The sequence below is a fragment of the Vipera ursinii genome (genome assembly GCF_947247035.1).
Source record: "Vipera ursinii genome assembly, chromosome: 2".
NCBI lineage: Eukaryota > Metazoa > Chordata > Lepidosauria > Squamata > Viperidae > Vipera > Vipera ursinii.
The window spans coordinates 53519753-53539464 of NC_139513.1; the positions used below are offsets into that span (position 1 = coordinate 53519753).

The following is a 19712-nucleotide window of genomic DNA, read 5'->3' on the forward strand; positions in this document are numbered from 1 at the left end:
TTAAAGATTGGGCTGATGACTAAGACTTGTTATCCTGGTGAAGGTAAACCCTGAAGTCAAGAAGGACTTCTGTTCTTTCCTTCCCTTTCCAGATACCTCTTCCTTAGCCTCATCACCTTTCAATTTCCTCTCAACCTTTTCTCTTTCCTTTTTTTTTTGGGAATGTGGCTTCTGTTAGTTGATATAAATATACATGTATGCATACTTGCACAAAAATACAGCAGAAGGTAGATATTGCACCAAACTTTTGTTTACATTTTTTCTCTTCTTGCAATATTTTTAAATTTAGGGTCATCCTCCTTTCAGACAAACATTGTAAACACAACATATTGCCGACTGCTGCTTGGCGTTAAATATACTTACAAAAATAATTGTGGAAACTGGGTAGATAAAAAAGCAAGTTAATCCACTGTTCTCCATGTCACGAACCATTTTGGACCTTAAAACAGAACATGTTCACCAGTTTCCAAGTCTTGCAACACATTTTGCAAACTGGAGAATTTATGATTTCAAGAAAAGTACAAATGTGTGTGGGAACTTAAGCTTCCTGTCATCTACCTGCTCACCTATGGAATAGGCAAGAGATTGAGGTGTGTACAGAAGCCCTGATAACAGGAGCGTTAGACATTCATTACCCACTGTTACTCTTTTTAAACCACGAGTTGCACACTCTCACCACGACATGTAGTTCTCAGAGCAGCATTCCCAAAACTGAGGTCTTCTCAAAAGAATTTGGCTCACATAACAGTTTGCCAATATTGCAGGCAGGAATGATAGGAATTTAAGTCCAGATTAGTGAAATATTTTCAAACAATTTCTATGTAAAACGATATGGTTGACTTCATCGATATTTTCAATAACGATGATTCAGTTTTAGAGAAGTTTCCTCTCCTCAGTTGCTACCTGGGCCTTATAAAAGTCTTATGGTTTTGTTTGGCTTCTCTTCATAGCACTTCTTGCACAGATGCTCAGTTCCATTTTGGCATAAAGTCGTGCTTTGGTTTTGCCACAGCATAAAATGCTTCTACCTGCCGTGAAGGCAGAAGCGAAAGCATAGATTCACTTCACTTCAAAGCTCTGATCCGCAATTTACCAACAGTTTCTAATTGCCTAAGCAGGAGCAAGCCTGGGAAAGCTGGAAGCAGTGAGATAACTGAAGAGCTTGTGGAGTCTCGCTGAACCACAGAAAAGAAGGGTGGAGGGGAAAAAGAAATGCCTGAAAATTTTCCAAAAGCAACAAAGCAAAGAAAGGAAAAGACTGTTTTGCAATAGGCTTTAAAAAAAATATCCAGGCAAGGATAGGTCAGGAGAATCTAATAATAACAGACTAGTACCCATAAAAGTGCCAGGGATCCCACTACAAAGTCCCTGCATTATGACTTCCACAGGAATGCCAGGGAAAATGGTCCCAGGCCACCTATATGCTTCCACCCAAAACCAACTCACAAGATGTCATGAAATTCAGTGAGACACAAAAATGCCTGAAAAGGCAGAAAAAGGAGGCATATATTTGTATGGGATTGTCAGTTCACACCCCATTCACATGTAAAAGGGACTGGTTCACACATTTTATCCATAACAACTTAGTTAGTTTTGGCCTAGCGAGTTGGGTATGAGCCCAGCTAATTGTGATTTATTCAAAAAATCCTGGCTAAGAAAAGCATTAGTCAGTGATGGGCACACCCAACCATTGCCTGTAGGAGAAGAACACCCGGTTTACAACAGCAACTCTCCAGATGTCTCACAAGCTCACAAGCAGCAATACCCCTTTTTTCCATTGCTCTCCTACTCAATTAGTAATCAACCTGATTGTGGAAGTAATCTACAGCCACCATGACTAGTAGGTTGGAAAGAGAATTGTCCTCTATTAATTTATCTAATCCTCTGTAATTGGCATCTCAAATTACCATCAATACAATTTATGAAAAATAATTCCATCAATTAAATGATGCAACCCTCACTTCTTTTTCCGGCTAAACACATTTTCCTGCAACTTAACCTAAACTCCTTTAATATGTGCACATCACTGTTACCCTTCACTTTCTAGAGAGACTCTTCTCACTGTGCAATGGTCCTACCCCTTTCAAGGAAATGTCAGATGTTTTCCTCCCATCTTTTTCTTTTTCATGAAAGACCAAGTGAGGAAATAGTTGTCCTGTTCTCTGAAGGGAGCTCATAGGAAATACTTCAAATCTTCTTCACAGAAGAATGGCAGAACCCTTATCACTTGACCAGAAGCAGGCATGGATGGAAACCTGGAAACGGGGATAAGGTAGAGGCCCACAATGACGTTAAATCCTTTCCTGACTATTCAGCAATATGCTTGCCTGCTTTTCATTAGAGTGTTAAGACTGCCAGCTCAGAAATATAACCTAACTTATACAGTATATGGCTTAGATGCTTAGGTTGGAATGACTTGAGGTAATAAGCAATTAGGTTTCTAAACCAACGGGCAAGCCAAGACAATGAAAAGGAGATGCTCCAGAGCCTGTTGTAATTTGTTTTGAGTGTTTTGTGTGCTTGGGTGTAACTTTTGATTAAACATAGAAGCAAAGAATGTTTGGGTCTGAAGAGGCAAACGTGATCTGGATCTAGTATGGGTACACTTACTTTGCCATCTTTTCCAGAGCTTGCACAGTAAATGCACAGGCTCAGAAAATAATGTTTTGAGTCAAGCAAGCATTAAGGAGGCAGCAACAGTGCAACCACATGTCACCAACCTGTTTCCAGCTTCTTAACACCTCCTGAACTCAATTTCTGTACGGAGTTGTATATTTCTTTGGTGAAACTGCCAGCTGGTAAAACAAGTGTGCCCACACCAAGTCAAAATCCCCTTCCTGAGACAGATCTGATCCCTTTTGCTAATAAACTATAGGACATTTTGAAGACTTGCCACAATTTTTCTAGAAGCGGCAACAACAACCACTTTCCTTAGTTCTCCCAAAGATCTTTTATGTTTCAATGTAAATTTAAATCCCTTCTAACCAGTATGTCACGTGACAGAAAAATGAGTCAAATATTCTTGAATATTCACACGGTTCCAGAAAAGTTGCAAATATTAAAAAATGGAAAAAATATAGTAGAATAGGAATTGTTTACCCTATCAGTTCAGGCTACTGAGGGAAGGACTATAGTAGGCTTGAGAAACTGTTTCACCAACTCTCTTCTCCCCTTCAATTTGATTGTTCCAATGATGCTTATTCAAAAGGCAAATGGACTTTTGTTTTTCCTTGAAGAGGTTTCGCTTCCCATCCAAGAAGCTTCTTCAAGTTCGATTGAGAATCTCCATAGACCTTCAGTTTGATTGGTCTTACAAAAATGTTGATCTTTTGCTTTTTTGCTTAATAATATGTCAAAAATCCCAGTTTTGTAATTTTACAGAAGCAACATCACTAAAGAGCTTCTAGCAGTGCTTTGAGGATTTTAGTGAAAGGAGAAACCTTGTATCTGTGTCTTTTTCTTCTAGAAATGAAAATATAATAGGGAGCGAAGTGTAAAAGAAATGAAAAATGTACCATTATCCCTGGAAGGAGTTTTAGAGGAAGCTATCTCTCTCTCTTTCCCTTTGTATTATAAATCTAACATTTTTACATTATACATTTAATAGCAACAGATTTAATCAACGCAAGTCGCAATCTTGTGCACTATTCCCTGACAATAACTTCTTCTGAATGTCACAGGATTCATTTCTGAATAAATACGCACAGAACTGAATTGAAAAATGCAATGGCTCCTTCTTGAGTACCGATGTGCTTTGTCACTTGAATGTTCAACCTCTTGTGGGATCAATTTCCCAAGAGCCCCGTAAGGCACAGTGAACCTAAGAGTTACAAAAGCTATCTCAAATTCTATGTTTTGTCCAAAGTCTCCAAATGATATGAAAACACATCTCTTCCACCATGGACAGACAACAGCACTGCTTTAGCTAACTCTGAAGAATACATGAATCACTCAAATACTTATCACTTGAAAACACCCATGCAATTAACAAGGCTTTTTTTCCCCTCGTGGTATAATTATATACATTTTAATGCAATCATCACCACTGCATTTTCTGCATTAAAATGGTAGGCAGTCAAAAGAAAAGAGACAGTCGATTTTTCTGACCAAGAATTCCTGAAAAATAATGATAATAGTGCAAAACCTGCTGAGGAGGCTGTCTGTAAAAATTTTTTTAAAAAAATAACAAAAAAAATGGACGACAAAAAAGGAAAGGAGAATAAGCCAGGAGGATTGTTATAATAAGTAGACAAAAGGCTCCTCATTTATCTGCCCTCCTTTCTTGCTATAAAAGAAAATTAGAGCTTTTGCAGTTGCAACGTGCACAGTTAATCGGGCATCAATAACCCCAACATTGGCATCAAGGAGTCAGGAAAATAAAAGCGAACGAAGAAGAAAGAACAGCCACTGGCCCGTTCCCAAGCTTTGGGAAGGTCACTGGCCAGATTAAAAGTTCCCAAGCTTTGGCGGGTAGCAAAGTGAAGTTTGTGTGCCCCAATTGGGTCACTGCTTTTTCTCGGCCTCACTGCTAACTTGGCCAGCTCACTGAATGTATACGGGATAGAAAAGGGCAATTTGGAACTGAAAAGTCCTCCAGGGATTTCCTCTAGAAGAAGACAAGACAGGAAGAGGCTGCTGGCATTGGCTCTGCGGCACCATTTTCAGTTCTACTTCTGCTTCATTTTCAACCTTATAAAGTACCTTCTTTAATTTCAGACTCTTTTAAAATATCGTCTTGAGGGACAGGAAGACAACCAGGCCTAGTATTTGCAGGTCCGTTGCTCTTCACAGCACACTGTTCACCAAATGGACGTCCAATTCCCTGCTTAAGCCCAAGGGCATGGAGAAGGACTCCAGTTCTGTTTCATCATCACTGGAAGAGATGGGGAGAAGATGCAGGCTTTCCTCACCTACTGTCACCCAGGTATATAGGACTGTATCACCCCTCAACCAGCCTCAATGGGTTAGCTAGGGATAAAGAAAAATGTAGTCCATACTATTTGTAGGGTGCTGCCTTAGTGAAGTTTGAGCAGATTAATTACCAAGACAGAACAGAAAATATCTAACCTGGATATCTACTATAAATCTCCCTTCTGCTCATCTCAACTTCTCAACCAAACAGGTCAGCAAAAAAAGGGGGGGTGAATACAGATAGTCATGGCTTTTTTTCTCATAGAACGCTCAGAACGGAGTTCCGGCACCTTTTTTGGATGGAACCTTGTAGGGTAGGCAAGGCGGGTTGTATGACATGTGTGAGTTCCGGCACCTTTTTCTTTTACAAAAAAAGCACTGCAGATAGTCCTTGACTTACGACTACAGTTGGGACCAAAATTTCCATGGTTGTTAAGTGAGTCATTCCCAGTTTTAAAACCTTTTTTTTTTGCCCCAGTATTAACTGAATCACTGCAGTTGTTTTTTGAATCGTGCTGTTATTTGGTTTCCCTAAATTGACTTTGCTTGTCAGAAGCTGGCTGGGAAGGTTGCAAAAGGCAATCATATGACTCCCCCCACCCCCACCCTCAGGACACTGCAGCTGTCATAAATGCATTTTGGTTGCACTAATGACGTGCAAGGATCAGTATAAGCTTTTTTTTTCAAATTTTTTGGTCATTAAATGAATGGTTGTAAGTCAAGGACTATCTGAATCTACTCCATTGAAGATGGCCTGAGATCATAAAACGTGCAGAGCACAAAAGTTCTGAATACCGAAGCAAAGGGTGAGGAAACTGTGAGGTCATAAATTCATAACGGGGAACCCAATGAACATTTATTCAGAAGCAAACTCAACTAAACATTTTTTGATTTTATTAGACTTATATACCGCCCTTCTCCCGTAGGACTCAGGGCGGTTCACAAGGTCTTTTAAAAACAATACAACAAATTACAAAAATTAAAAGCAATTAAAATGATTACACTAACCTTGAACTAAAAACCCCAATTACAATTAAAAATACAATTAAAACCCCGGTTAATACTCTCAGTCCAGGCCAGAAAGCTCGAAGAGTCAGGTCTTCAGGTCCTGGCAGAATGAGCAAAGGTCAGGGGAAGTCCTAAGTTCTACAGGCAGCTGGTTCCAAAGGGCCGGCACACCCACAGAGAAGGCCCTCCCCCTAGGTATTGTCCACCGGCAATCTTTTACCCCCGGCACGCTGAGAAGACCCTCCCTGTGGGAGCGCACAGGACGAAGGGAGCTTGATGCCGGCAGCAGGTGTTCCCTCAGATATCCCGGACCCAAGCCATTTAGGGCTTTATAGGTCATGACCAGCACCTTGAAAGTTCATAAGTTCATTAATGTCCAAGAAAAATGTGCATAGTATATTCCACTGTAGATGACCTGAGAAGAACAAAATGTAAGTACAGGACACAAATGTTCTGAATGTAGAAGAGGATAAGGACACAGGGTGAGGTGTGCTATCTTTGGAGGCTGATAGTTTTGCAGTCTTTGGACTAATAGTTCAGCAGCAGACAGCTCAGCAGTCAAGAAATCTAATACTGAACTTTTGGTGGTCAAGGAACTTTACTTTCCAGCCACATCTGGTCTATTAATGCAAGGAGAGTGGCAGTCACTCAGCTGACTGGGAAGAACTATTGAGATTCCTGATTGCCTACTGGGTCTGCAATGGTACAGAAAGCAGTAAGGGTATCATTATCCATGACAACAATGTAAGTCACTCCAGACTGCCCACAGAACATTACCACCTCAACCCAACCATGGCTCCAGAGTGGGCATTATGAATGGCAAGTGTCTGTTCTGCAACAATAAACTATGGCAGCCAACTTTTCTGCCTTTCCATTCCATTTAGTGCTGCTTTCACAAAGCTTCTGAAAAACAAACTTGTAAAGCACCAGTGGTGAACCAGTGGCCATCCAGCTGTTGGTAACTGCAGCTCTCAGCTGTTCCCACCCAGCCTGGTCAAGTTATTTACGCAATGGATATTCTTATTTCTCCAAAAGCTCAGGGCAGCTTACATGAGGGCTCCATTCATTTTATCCTTATCTTTGAGGTAAGGTCTGAAAGAGAAAGGGTGAATTAGGTTTTTTCCAAGGTTTTAAATACCATACTGGTTCTCAATGAAGAGAGATTCTAGGATTATAATTCAGTTAATATATGGATAACTATATAGTTTTGCAGCTGTAAAACATTCCAAGCTATGGACTTGACCTTACAGAGTTTTAATAATTATATAATATTCTGAGTTTGCTGAGCTTCATTCCTGAGAGGTGTACAGGGAGAAACATCAAACCCTTTCCTTTTAATTTGGACTGAGGTTTAACCTCTAAAGTGTAGCTTTTTTTTTTTTTGCAATGAGAAGCGAATGGAAGTATTTTCTTAGGCAGGAACAAAGAAGAAGCTGGACAGGAGTTCTTTCTTCTGAAGCTGTTAATTAGGGAACAAAACATTAAATGTACAAGGTACTTGTAACATTTGGTTAAATTTTCTGTAATATCTAGAAGACAATTAATTGCTTACACTTTAAAGGGTATGGGAATATGGGTATGGGATGCCCTGTGTACGGTCACTCATGCGCTCATGACCTCTCGTCTGGACTACTGCAACGCTCTCTACATGGGGCTTCCCTTGAAGACCACTCGGAGGCTCCAACTGGTACAGAATGCAGCCGCGAGAGTTGTCTTGGGAGTTTCCCGATACTCCCATGTTACACCTCTGCTCCGCGAGCTGCATTGGCTACCAGTTGTCTTCCGAGTGAGATTCAAGGTTTTGGTAATGGTTTTCAAGGCCCTACATGGCATGGGTCCGGAGTACTTCGGGGATCACCTGCTGCCGGCATCAACTTCCCTCCGCCCTGTGCGTTCCCACAGAGAGGGCCTCCTCAGGGTGCCACCGGTCAGAGAATGTCGGCTGGTGGCCCCCAGGGGAGGGCCTTCTCTGTGGGCGCCCCGGACTTATGGAATCAGTTGCCGGTTGAGCTCCGGACGGCGCCTGACCTTCGCTCCTTCCGGCACGATCTGAAGACCTATTTATTTGAACAAGCTGGCCTGGCCTGATGGGGGATGTGTTGGGGGTTTTATTGCGGGTTTTTTATACTATTATTTATTGTTTTAGCTTGGGCTCTCTTTAATCCTCTTTTAACTTTTGTATTTTGCATTTTATATGTGCCCTGTTCACTGCCCTGAGTCCTTTGGGAGAAGGGCGGTATACAAATATAATAAATAATAATAATAATAATAGTAGTAGATGACATAAAAATAGTAGATGAAACTTCAGCAAGGATCAGCCTAGAACAGAAATATCTCCAAAAGTAAAACTGGCACAAGAAAAAGCAGATAAATATAACTGAGAGTTGTATTATGGTTCTTCGCACAATTAGCCAGCTCTTTAGACTGGATTTGGCATTTTTATCCACCTATCAAGTTCTTCCAAAAGACTTGGGATAGGCAGATGTTGTTTGATAGTGTTAAAGATATTGACACAGATAAGCTATTCCAAGTAAAGTTGCCTTTTGCAATTGACTGGTGGTGATTTTTGTCACTGTCAATGGTATTCAAGTGGTACTCCAGATATTTTGGGATTGCACCCAAGGTGCCTATCACTATTGGTACTATCTTTGCTATCTTTTGCCATAATTGTTACAGTTGGTTTTACTATGTTATTCTCTGTTCACAACAATGTAAAGTCACAGGCTTCAGTTCTTTTAGCTGCTGTTCATCTAGTTGGCTGGTCCTAAAAATGTTGAACAGCTGCTCTTCATACAGTGAAACTGGCCTGACTCCTCTTAGTGGGTCAAAAGATATCCTTTATGAAAATGGATTTATACATGCTTGAGATGGACTTGATTTTCTAAATAACCTTCCTTTTACAGCATTTGCCACTTCAGTATCCAATCCCCAAAAGGTCTTGTTCAAACTACTCAACAAACCATAGCCCAATAAGTTGTGCATGTCTGCACATACAGCAGCCTGTTATTATTTTACAAGCTGCAAAAAATACCACCAGAGGGGTGGCCTTGGGTGTCAGAGACAGGCCAGAGGGGGGAAAAATACCATCTAGAAAGATATTAATCTAAAATAAATAGCCTCTTTGATATCTTTCCCACACCCATTAACACAATTGACAACAACCATTGTCTGCTCCTAGATTTATATGAAAGTTCACTTAATTCGGTTTAGTAACCTATTACCTTTCTTTTCAGACAAGCTAAATAGTGGCAATGAAAGAACTGCATTCCATTCATTCAAAGTATATACTGCAAAGCTCAAAAGGAAAACAAAATCCTGGAGGCAGCATGGGTTAGCAATTGAGATTGTGGGGACACTAAGATCCAAGTCCATACTTAATCATGGAAACTGAGTTGCAACCTAGATTACATATACTACTTCACTGTCATTCCATGACTTCATTCTGAGATTTGCTATCTGGTGTACTCAATAGTGAGTAATCAACAGATTGCCTCACAAATTTGCTAAAGGCTTCTCCAGTACGCTCATATACTGGACATGCCATGTTAAAAAAAACATAAAGAGAATCCCAGTAAAAGGAGAATATGCCTTCACGGTGACAAACAGAATATAGAGTTTATACAAAAAATACATAGCAATACCACTTCAACTTATATATCGCTCCATAGTCCTTTTAGGCCAGTCACACACTCTCAGCCCAACTAATGTCAACAGGGTTGTTGTTGTGGAAAAAAACAGGAGGAAGGAGTATTAGGTATGCTTGCCACCTTCACTTATTTATAAAAATAATAGACTGCATAAAAATAAGTAAATAAATTCAGCAATGTACATTCAGTGTACATTTCATACTCTGTACACTGTTCGTTCATCTGGGCAACACAGTTCTCTTTTGGTGACTCCCAGAGTCCCAGAAACAAGATGGCTACGTTCAGTGACAAACCTCTAAACAGGGAAGGAAAAACTCCCATCAATTATTTCACCAGGAAGAAAGCTATCAGATCTATAAGGCATCTAACTGGATTTACACACCAAAGTGAACATTTTAAAACACCCCCAAATGAAACAAAGTAAATCTGAGTCTTACCACACATACATTACATAGTAGTGTAACTATCTCACCCAGCACAGCGCTCCAAATTACAAAAATATCAATGCAGTCTCCAATTGCAAAAAGACTCCCCAGCTTCATTTTTGTGGACCAAGTATGATATATGTATGATGATCATGGAAACACAGATTCTAGTCCATCCTCAGACTGGACCAGGGATTTACTCTCAACCCCAGACTACCTCACAGGAGTTATGCAGGAAAATGGGAGGATGGAGCCAGAATATGAATCTGAGTGAGGGAGGGAGGGAGGGAGGGAAGGAGAGCAATGATGGAAAGAGCATAGAGGTCCTGTATTTTATTTTCTTTGATACGGTCATAAGACTAATCATCTGATAAACTGCTAGTACTACAGAATAAACACATGGCAGTATTCTAGGGAAAGGAATTTAGTTTGCCCCTGAAAAATAACAAGTTTGAGTGATGTGAAACTCTTGGTGAAGCATGCTGGTAGAGATAAGCTAGCAAATGTGAAATCAAATTAACTGCAGACCAGCAAAAGCAGTTCAACTGAAGTCAAATATGCAACTGGATGGCCTGGAATTGGGCACACCTTGATCCACTTTTGCTTGCTGCTGATCTCTTGTGCTAATCCAGCCAAGTGTCTTTGTTCATGCTTTACTACCAGGATAACATATAGAATTATGTTGAAATTTTCCTTCTAGGGCTGGCCAGAACATTTAATTAATGGTGCCTTTTTAATTGCATGCACTGTTCAAACTGGACACAGAATTCTCATTCCAAACTGGCAACAGGTAAGCATTGTTTACGAGATCAGTCACATAGGGAATGCCCAGGAACAGTGTCATGGTCACAAAGCTCACTCTGTCAATAACTTGCCACCATGTCCTACTAGCTGCAAAGTGCTCATCCCTGTGCCCAGTGCCAGGCCCGACTCAGTTCCCTTGAAGGAAATGTCAGTGTGCTCCAAAACACAGAAGTGTAAGAAAACCTGTGTTCCTGCGCTGTGCATGTTTTACGTGGCCCTAGACCAGGCATGTCAAACTCGCGATGTCACGTGACATCATGCAACGTATGCCAGCAATGGGGTAGGCGTGGTTTCAGTATGATGCATCCGGCCCGTGGCCCGGCAGTTTGACATGCCTGCCCTAGACAATCAAGCAAGATACAGTGTTATGCTTTGCTTTACAATTTTAAAGAGATATTAAGCAACCTTATGTTACTCTTTCAGATGTGCTGCAAGGATAACTGTACATATACTTTGGGGCAGTTAAACTTCACAGCTGCCAGGTTGGTATAAGCATTTCACCAAGTAATTAATGATGCTGGACCGCTGTGGGCACAGTGTTTTACTACAAAGGAGACTGTTAAGGATAGCGATGTTGTTCAAAATAAATTGAGCTGTATGTGATACCCACAACTATATTGTGCAAGAGGACTCACTCAGACTCCAGGGAGCCTATACAATGCAGAAAACTGTGGGTTTCCTCCAGTGAAAAGCTTCCGTTCAGACAGAAATCAAAACCTGGGCCTGACGAGCAGTAAAAAAAAACATAAAGCAATACCAGCATTCATCTTTAATTTGAAAACTCCGTTTCCTCTAGACACGTTCAGTTCTTGTAAGATTTCTGCTAACCATTTTCTTTCTTGCTCTAAATTTTCTGTTTGAAGGAACAAGAACTGGTTGTCCTGTTGGCAACAACGGAAGTGAAGAAAGGAATACCTGACAGGACAGCCCTTTTGCCTGGTTAACCACTAGGCAGCAACCAGGTGCTTAGCTGCATTCCTTCGGAGGTTTTTGTTTTTTCTCCCCATCCTCTGCTTCTCCTCAACCCATTCCATCTCTGCTTTTCATGAGACAAAAACCGGAGCCCTGATTTTAAAAGCAAGGTTTGATTTTCCAACTGCAGAAATGCAATCCAGACTCTTTTCCCACGCAAAGACAATAAACGGCACAGGTGGGGAAGACAAAGCAACCAGGCCTCTCTGTTTTTTAGGACCAGCAAAAGTGTCAACTACAGAAAAGATTTTGGAGCGTGGCTCACATCACAGCATTGCCCACCTTTACTTTGCTTTACTTAAGCCTACTCCAAGAGCAGACAAATTTTGAGCAGACCGAAGCCAAACTATTAAGATCTATGGAAAAATGGCAGAAAATAAAAGTCCCATTTCTTGGTCCTCTGTAACCGGCATCTGATGGTTTGTTTGGCTATGAATTGCGCCTATCCATCTTAAAGCACCAGGAAAGCTTATGCCCTCATTCATTCAAGGGCAACAGAGCCATGTTACAAAGGTAGCAAAAATTCAGAATAAGTATGCTTTTAAAAAAAGGAACAAAAGAAAACAGGGTAAACATACAATTGTTCAAATGGCAATTTCTGACCAAAAGTCTGGAAGCAGTTGCATGCTTAAAGCACACAGGGAGAAAAAAAATGCCTATGTTGGGTTCTTGATGTTCTCTGAGTTTGCTTCTCTTCCTGACATTCTGTTAACTGGCTGGGTCAGCGTGCTCGGAGGGGAATTTGGGAAGCAGAAGTTCACACATCTTAAAAGTTGCCATGGTTCAGAAACAATGGGCCAGGTAACATCATCAGATGATGTTATCTTGCCTCCTATGGAAGAATTAATAGGAAGAGGAGCAAACTCAAAGAACATCAAGAATTCAACACTGAATTTACATATATCTCCACTCTGGCAAAATGCACAGTATATATTGGTATTTTCCTCTTCATGGACATACATACGGACTTAACAGTCAAACATTTGTAGCAGTGGCAAGAATCTAGACCTCTGTTTGCTGATAATTTGGCAAGGTATTCACATTGTGATTGGTAACTCTCAAGTACCTGAATGGTGATATATCGTGATTTAATAGCAAAGCTTTCAGAAACATTTCAAAACCTGAGATATAAGAAGAAATTAAGCACTCTAATCGGCAAGATAACAATTGTATACTATACTTCTTTTCAAGAAAATAAAATCAATGGAACTTGTTTATCAATTAGGGGGAAACTTCAGTTCTCATCAGCCAAAATCTTAAAATTTAAAGTGCCTGACAATATGAACCCAACATCATATTCAGTGTAGCAAGAGCACAGATGATAATATAGCAAGGAAGATTAGATGATGTGTTACAAGGTAACTTGTCTTTATTAAGCAGTGCTAAAATGTACTGTGGAAGAATCCTGGGGGAAAAAAACCATTTGTATCCAGTTTTTTGCAAACACAAATTTGCTTTATACTGATCTGCTTCATTAACTATATTTAGCCATAGTTTGCTTAACTATATTCGATTAAATAAACTAGAACTGTCTAGGTTCACATAATATAACCAACCATTCACCATGGCTTACGCACCATAAGAATTCAGTTCACCGCAGCAAACAAGCTACAAAAAATCTATGGCACAGATTGGGAAAGTCTGCTAGTTGACTAACAATGGCTCTCCAATGTCTTAGGCAAATGTCCTTCCAAATATTACTTTTCCTTGGAAAAATCCAAAACTAAAATTATGGCATAAATATGGCCTAAATAACAACTATATATCTTACTCTAAATACCTGGAAATCCTGCAATTACCATTTTAATGGAACATTCAGAACTCCTCAAGTTAAGATACCAAACATTGAAGACAACAGTGCATACAAGTATGCAAACAAAGAAGAAATAAGAATCCACTGGGACATGGAAGAGTGTAAAATTTGTGGTATTTTGTCTAGCATCCCTAAAATCCTTACTACCACACCACACATAAAATATCCAGAAATCCAACTGTGAAAGAGAAGGGCCACACTTTGGCTACTATGTTATGAAATCTATCACACACACAGCACACCTCTATTTTCCTAAATAGACAACTTAAAGAATGGCATCAAGAAAACATAAACAAAGATCCAGAATGGGAGGCAACGAATTGCCAATCTAGCATTCCTCCAGCAACGTCTCTGCTATGCGATCACATATTTTGGATCCAAACTTCTTTTCCACCCACACAGACTTGACATTGTCTCAGCGCTGCTAGCACTGTAATTTACTAATATAAAGCAAGTTGAACTATGCAAACAAAGTCTGAACCCAAAAATTTAAGTAAAATAAATGCCTCTTTTCTTTATAGCCTGCTTTAATTATCTCTGCCACAGCATGCAAGTGGGTTGGGGTTTTTTTGGTTTATTTGGTCTGCTATTATTATTATTTTTTTTTACTTCCTCACTTTACAATTTGGTCACCAGTATCTCAAAAAAGAGATACTGAGTCATTCGGGTTTTTTCCCTTCTGACTACATACAAAAGACCTTGAGATTGTTCAGGAAGCAATCAGACATTATACTGAGAGATAGGTATTTTCGAACAAATACTCTTTAGGGCAGTCAATGGCTTTTGCTCATCCCATACTCATCTTTCTTCCCCTCCCCTTCTTTTGTAAATCCAGAAGCATAATTTCTATTCTACTAAAGAGGCAATAATCAGCTGTTTCCTAAAAAGATCTTAGAGATTTTAATCTCAAATCGAAGGAAAAGTGCTTCTTAAATCTAAACTTTTCTTCCCCAAACATCCCTAAAAGGGGTTTTTTTTAACACTGATGATGCTACCCTGCAAACTACAGGCACAAGAAGAAAAGAAATTCAGTTTTGCACTGCTCCCTTATTCTAAATTAGATTTATTCTCTATTTATTTAATCACATATAAATTCTTTTTTTATCCTATCTTAAATTGCTACTGTCAGAGCCGGTGAGTCCAGTCCCAAATATGTCTGCTCTAAAAAAAGCTCTGAGTCCAATGGGACGGATTCTCAAAACTGTATGTACAAAACTACAGGCTAAATCAATATTTATAAACACACTGCCCAGATTATCAAAACATTAAGTGGATAAAAGGGGATAACTAGTGTATACAAGCATGGGAGGAGGAAGGATTTTTCAAAAAATCTTAATTACTTGGATTCAGCTTACATCTGAATATTCAAAACCTCTCCAAATGTGCTAGAGACTCACAAGTTTGCCATAAACATGGATGCTAGATTCACATGCACTTTCACGCACATGCATACCCAGGGACACAATCAATGACCCTAGGAAAGCTAGTCTTAAAATAATGCAAGCAAGCGCTAATTTTACTACACGGGATATTAATAGGCTTTTTTTTAAAAAAAATCAAATGCTCTTTGGGTACAGCTCTGCCTTCCCATAGAGGTTCAGGGTAGTTACAATCTCCCGTTCTTTATTGTGAAGGCTTATACATATGCATTATGAATAACACCTACACGCCTACACACACAGTTGCACTCATTCACTGAATAGAGCTGGAATTTCTCATCTGTGCAAGAAGACTTACTTTGGGGTGGCAGGCAGCACACCAACTGCACCATAATCAGCAAGAACTCATGAATGGGCAACCTCTTAGATGGTGCTGTGTCTATAGGTGTGTATTTTCCAGGCATTATGCAAAGGCTCCAGAATCCTGCTGCATTCTTGTGGCACAAACCTGTGCATGATGTGTGTGTGTGTGTGTGTATCTAACTAATTGGGACCAGACCTCAGCTAAAGGGGAGGACTACTGCCCTCAGCAAACTCCTTGGTGCAGTAACCATCAACGCAGCCCCCACCCAGTTGCCATGGGAGGCACAGCGAAGGCCACCGGGCTGCTTTTGGCTGGAGAGTATGGCTCCTGCCGGTTGTTAAGGAAGCTGACCAACAGAAAGCTAAAAGCAGCTTCCTCCGGGAGGGCAACGGGGGAAGAGTTTCCCCGCGGGGAGAACAGTAAGTGGGACATCGTTGATACGTCCCACATCGGGACGCCGCCTATTCTGGTGGGAGCCCCTATTTCCAACTTCAGCGTGGAAGAGGGAGGGAGGGAAAGAGGGAAAGAGAGGGCTTCCAGTAAGGATGGGGGGGGTCATCCAGGGCTTTCCGTGCTCCCCCCCCCCGATGAAGTGCCTAAACTCCAGGGACCTAAAGGGGTGAACTAGGGACGGGCGAGGCAAGCTGGAGCCAAGAAATGGAGAACTGGCCCCCAATTGGATGCGGGGGGTGGGAGGGGGGGAAATGGGCAAACGGAGGTCTTCCAAGATTGCAGTGAATTGCGGGCGCTGCTCTTTCGGGATGCCTTCGATCTGCACGATTTTTCGCCGGGTGTCTTTGCCTGCATCTTCCCCCTCCCCCGAAGAACATCTGGGTAGCTAAACTTTTCACCTCTCCGAGACGGACATCGCCGGTGGAAATGACACGACAATCTTCGGCGGATCCGTTCCGCAGTCGAGAAAGGCGACTGGGGGGAGTCGAGTCACTTTCGCATTGCGAAGCGAGTCCAGACTTCACCCCCGCCCCCTCCGCTCGCTCTGGTCAGTCTACCAAGACCGCGTCTTCCCAAAGCCAGCTTCCCTCTTTAAAAGCCTCCGGCTAAGAGCAGGGCGCCATCCGGCTTGCAGAACCTCCTCCTTTCCCTTTCACACACACACACACACACACACACAAACACACACCCCTCCCGCCCTGCAACTTCCCAGCAGAGCAAGCCGAAGGCAGGCGCAGCGATCCCCGAAAAATAATTTACAAGCGCACGGCAAATGCAGAAAAGAGCGAAAGGTGGGGGGGGGCAACCGGAGTGCCACGCTGCATCCCCACAGCCACGCACGCACCTCGCTACCTCTTGTCCTAGCTCCGGCTCTGCTGCAGTTTCCGTACAGACACACAAACACACACACACACACAGACAGACACACACCTTCGGCGAGCTCCTGCCTACCTTTCCTCTCTTCCGAGGCTCGGTGTACCAGGGAGGAGTTCTCGCCGAACCCACACGCGTTCAGCCCGAGCGACACGCAGCCGACAAACACGACAACGTTTGCAGCTCTTGAAGGAAAAGCGAGCCTTCTCTATCCCCGCAACGACCGCGCTGCTCTCCCTCCGCGCCGCGCTTAGCTGTGACAACCCCACGCGGTTCCATTCCAGGTTTTTCCATTTCGCGTCCTCCCCTCTCGCCGCCGCGAACTCCTATGCTACACACGCCCTTTTTGTCCATTCCAAAGGCTGCCGGTTTCCTCTCTGGGCACTTTTTAATTGCAAACGCTCCACACGTCTCATTGTCAACTCTTCCCGCACCGAGCCAGCCAGCCAGTCTGCCTGCCTGCCTGCCACGTTTTTCAGGCAAAGGACTGAGCCAGTTTTCTCCCGAAGCCGATTTTTCCCCGCGGATCCTTTTCAATCAGGCAAAACGCCCCTTCTCTCCCGCCACCCATCCCATTCCACGCCGCTGTCTGTGTGTGTGTGTGTGTGTGTGGGTCGCCCGCTCTCCCTAATTGACGATCTTCCCCAGCGCACGCACACATCACAACCACACACCCCAAAATAACAGCAGTGTAGCGGCAACGATCCCACCCAGCCAAAGAATCTAGCAAACTCCGCTTGGCTCCCGCCGGCGAGCCACAAATAAATAAATAAATAAATAATCCACGGAAGCGGTCTCGCCGCGTTGCCGGGGCTGCAGAGCTCTCCCGGCACAGCCGCTCAGGCTTCCCCCGAACGAAGCAAAGCCTCGTAATCCCCGGGCTACGCGTGCCTCGCTCTCTCCCCGTAGCCGGGGCTAAATGAGCCGCCCCTTGTCCGGGGCGCAACTATTAAGGAGCCAAGCTGGGGTAATACACTGCGATGCGCTGCCCCCCCTCCTTTTGCAATCACCTTCCCTCCACCCACCCCCCACTACACAAAATTGTACGCACGCATAAACTCACCCTTACAAATACATACATATATATATTTATATATATATATAAAACACCGGATCCTCGCAAGAGCGAAAGAGGAAAGTTCGAAGGTGTGACTTACAGTTTGCATCGGCGCTTGAGTCGAACGAGCCAGCCATCATTATTACATTCCACGCCAAGCAGCCCCCCGCTGCCACTCGGGGCTCGGAGCCCTGGCCGTGCCGCCGCCGCCGCCGCCGCTGCCCAGCATGAAGCGAACGTTACGGAATGGAATGCAGCGCGGGTTTCCAATGGAACTCCAGCCTCGCTCTGACTTCCCGGGGAGACAGACTGAGCCACACATTCAAAGGGTTGCTGCTACTCGGTTCTTCTCGCGCTCGCCTCTAGAGGGCGTCCAGATCTGTGCGTACCCCGCGCACGAGAGGAGGAGAAAAGAGAATGAAGAACGGGAGAAGGGAGGCCCAGATGCCACGAGAGGCTGGCGCTTTCTTAAAAGGGCAACGCCGCCACCCTATTCCCTTAAAGCGGTAGTGCTCGCCTAGGAGGTAAAAGAAGAACCGGAGAGGCGGCGGACGGCCGAGGGAGGGGGAAGGGTGGAGAATTCCTAAGAAGCGCAGATCGCGCTTAGGACTTTCCGGTCGCTCCTTAGTAAGAAGAAGTGGGACTAGGCTTCCGCTTTAAAAAAAAGGAGGCGAGCCAGAGTCCCATGTCAATAAATCCCATTGGAATTTCATCCGTAGAACTTTTAGGTAAGGCTGGTCTAGAAGGCAACCAAAGAAAAGACGATTGCAATTGTTGTTCTTGTTGTTCTTGTTGTTGTTGTTGTTTTGAAACAAGTGGGGCATAAAGCTTTGAACTGATGCGAAAGCTTTTTCGCTCCATGCGGAACTGATTTTAAAAATGGCTCTTTTCTGTGTCTTATTCCTCGTCAATAAGATGCTCAGAGTGATGTATTCCCTTGAAAAGACGCTTAGAGCGGGAATTACATGTATTTAATTTTATTTATTTATTTCCAAGATTTATTAGTGGGTTGGTATCTAATAGCTCTCAGTGTGGCATATAATAAAAACAGAAATTAAATCCGGAATCCATATAAATCAAATGAAAAACAGGCCAAGAAAACAATCTGTTAAAAGCAGCAGTTAGTTATCATAGCATACAGGATAATTCTGTGCATGTTTACTAAGAAGCAAATTATATTACATCCAATGGCAATTATTCTGTGTGCACGGATTTGTAGTTGGTTTCATTTTGCAGAGCAATTATGTTGCAGAGGAGTTGGTTTTGTTAAAAACCAAACCTTAAACTTTCATTATGGGTGCAACCCTTGTATCAAGTCCCTCCAACATAAGGCAGGGAAACCTGCATTCCAGTCACCCCCAGCAGCCATTCTTTATAATATGGTGCACCTGGGGCTTCTCCCCTTCTCCCCTCCCGCTAATAAATCATTAAGCCATCTCCCATTGATTTTTATAAAGCCAAACTAGGCTGAGATCCAAAGCACGTTTCCTGGGAAGCAAATTCTGTTGAAATGGGATTTTCTCCTCTTTAGAACCAGGACATAAAAGAGCAAGGGTCAAAGAGAAGCAATTAATCTTGCAAGTTCTGGTATTTCAAAAATGCAAATGTTTTTTCAATGCTCATATTTTTCCACCAATACAGACTAATCTCTTTCTATACAAGCTTACAGCACCAACAACAGGTAGGAGTTGGAAGCTTTTCACTGCCACCAAACTCATAAAATATGTTAAAGGTAAGCATTGTATTGCACTTTATGCGTGTATATACAATTTAGGACAGCACGTACTCAGAAAAAAAACCTCCAAAGTAGTGTGACAGCAACTAGTGTTATACCAGGGTGTAATGCTGTCCTAAGTAACATAACACATATGCAGCAAAAGTTATATTTATGAAAATATCCACATTTTCCAACCTGGTGCCTTCTAGATATGCTGGAGAGATTCTTTAGTTGATGTGAATTATGTAAAAAGCACCAGTTTGGCCAAGTATTCATGCGAAGGTCAGGA

General features: G+C 42.4%; 1 protein-coding gene across 1 annotated transcript in view; it reads right to left on the reverse strand.

Annotated features, from left to right (window-relative positions):
• Window positions 1–16796, reverse strand: part of PLXNA1 (plexin A1) — a 425046-nt gene extending 408250 nt beyond the window's left edge. Inside the window, exon 1 of the mRNA XM_083351698.1 lies at window positions 16728–16796. The gene's annotated coding sequence lies outside the window, so the exon portion shown is untranslated. The remainder of the gene's footprint in view (window positions 1–16727) is intronic.
• Window positions 16797–19712: the final 2916 nt, after the last annotated feature.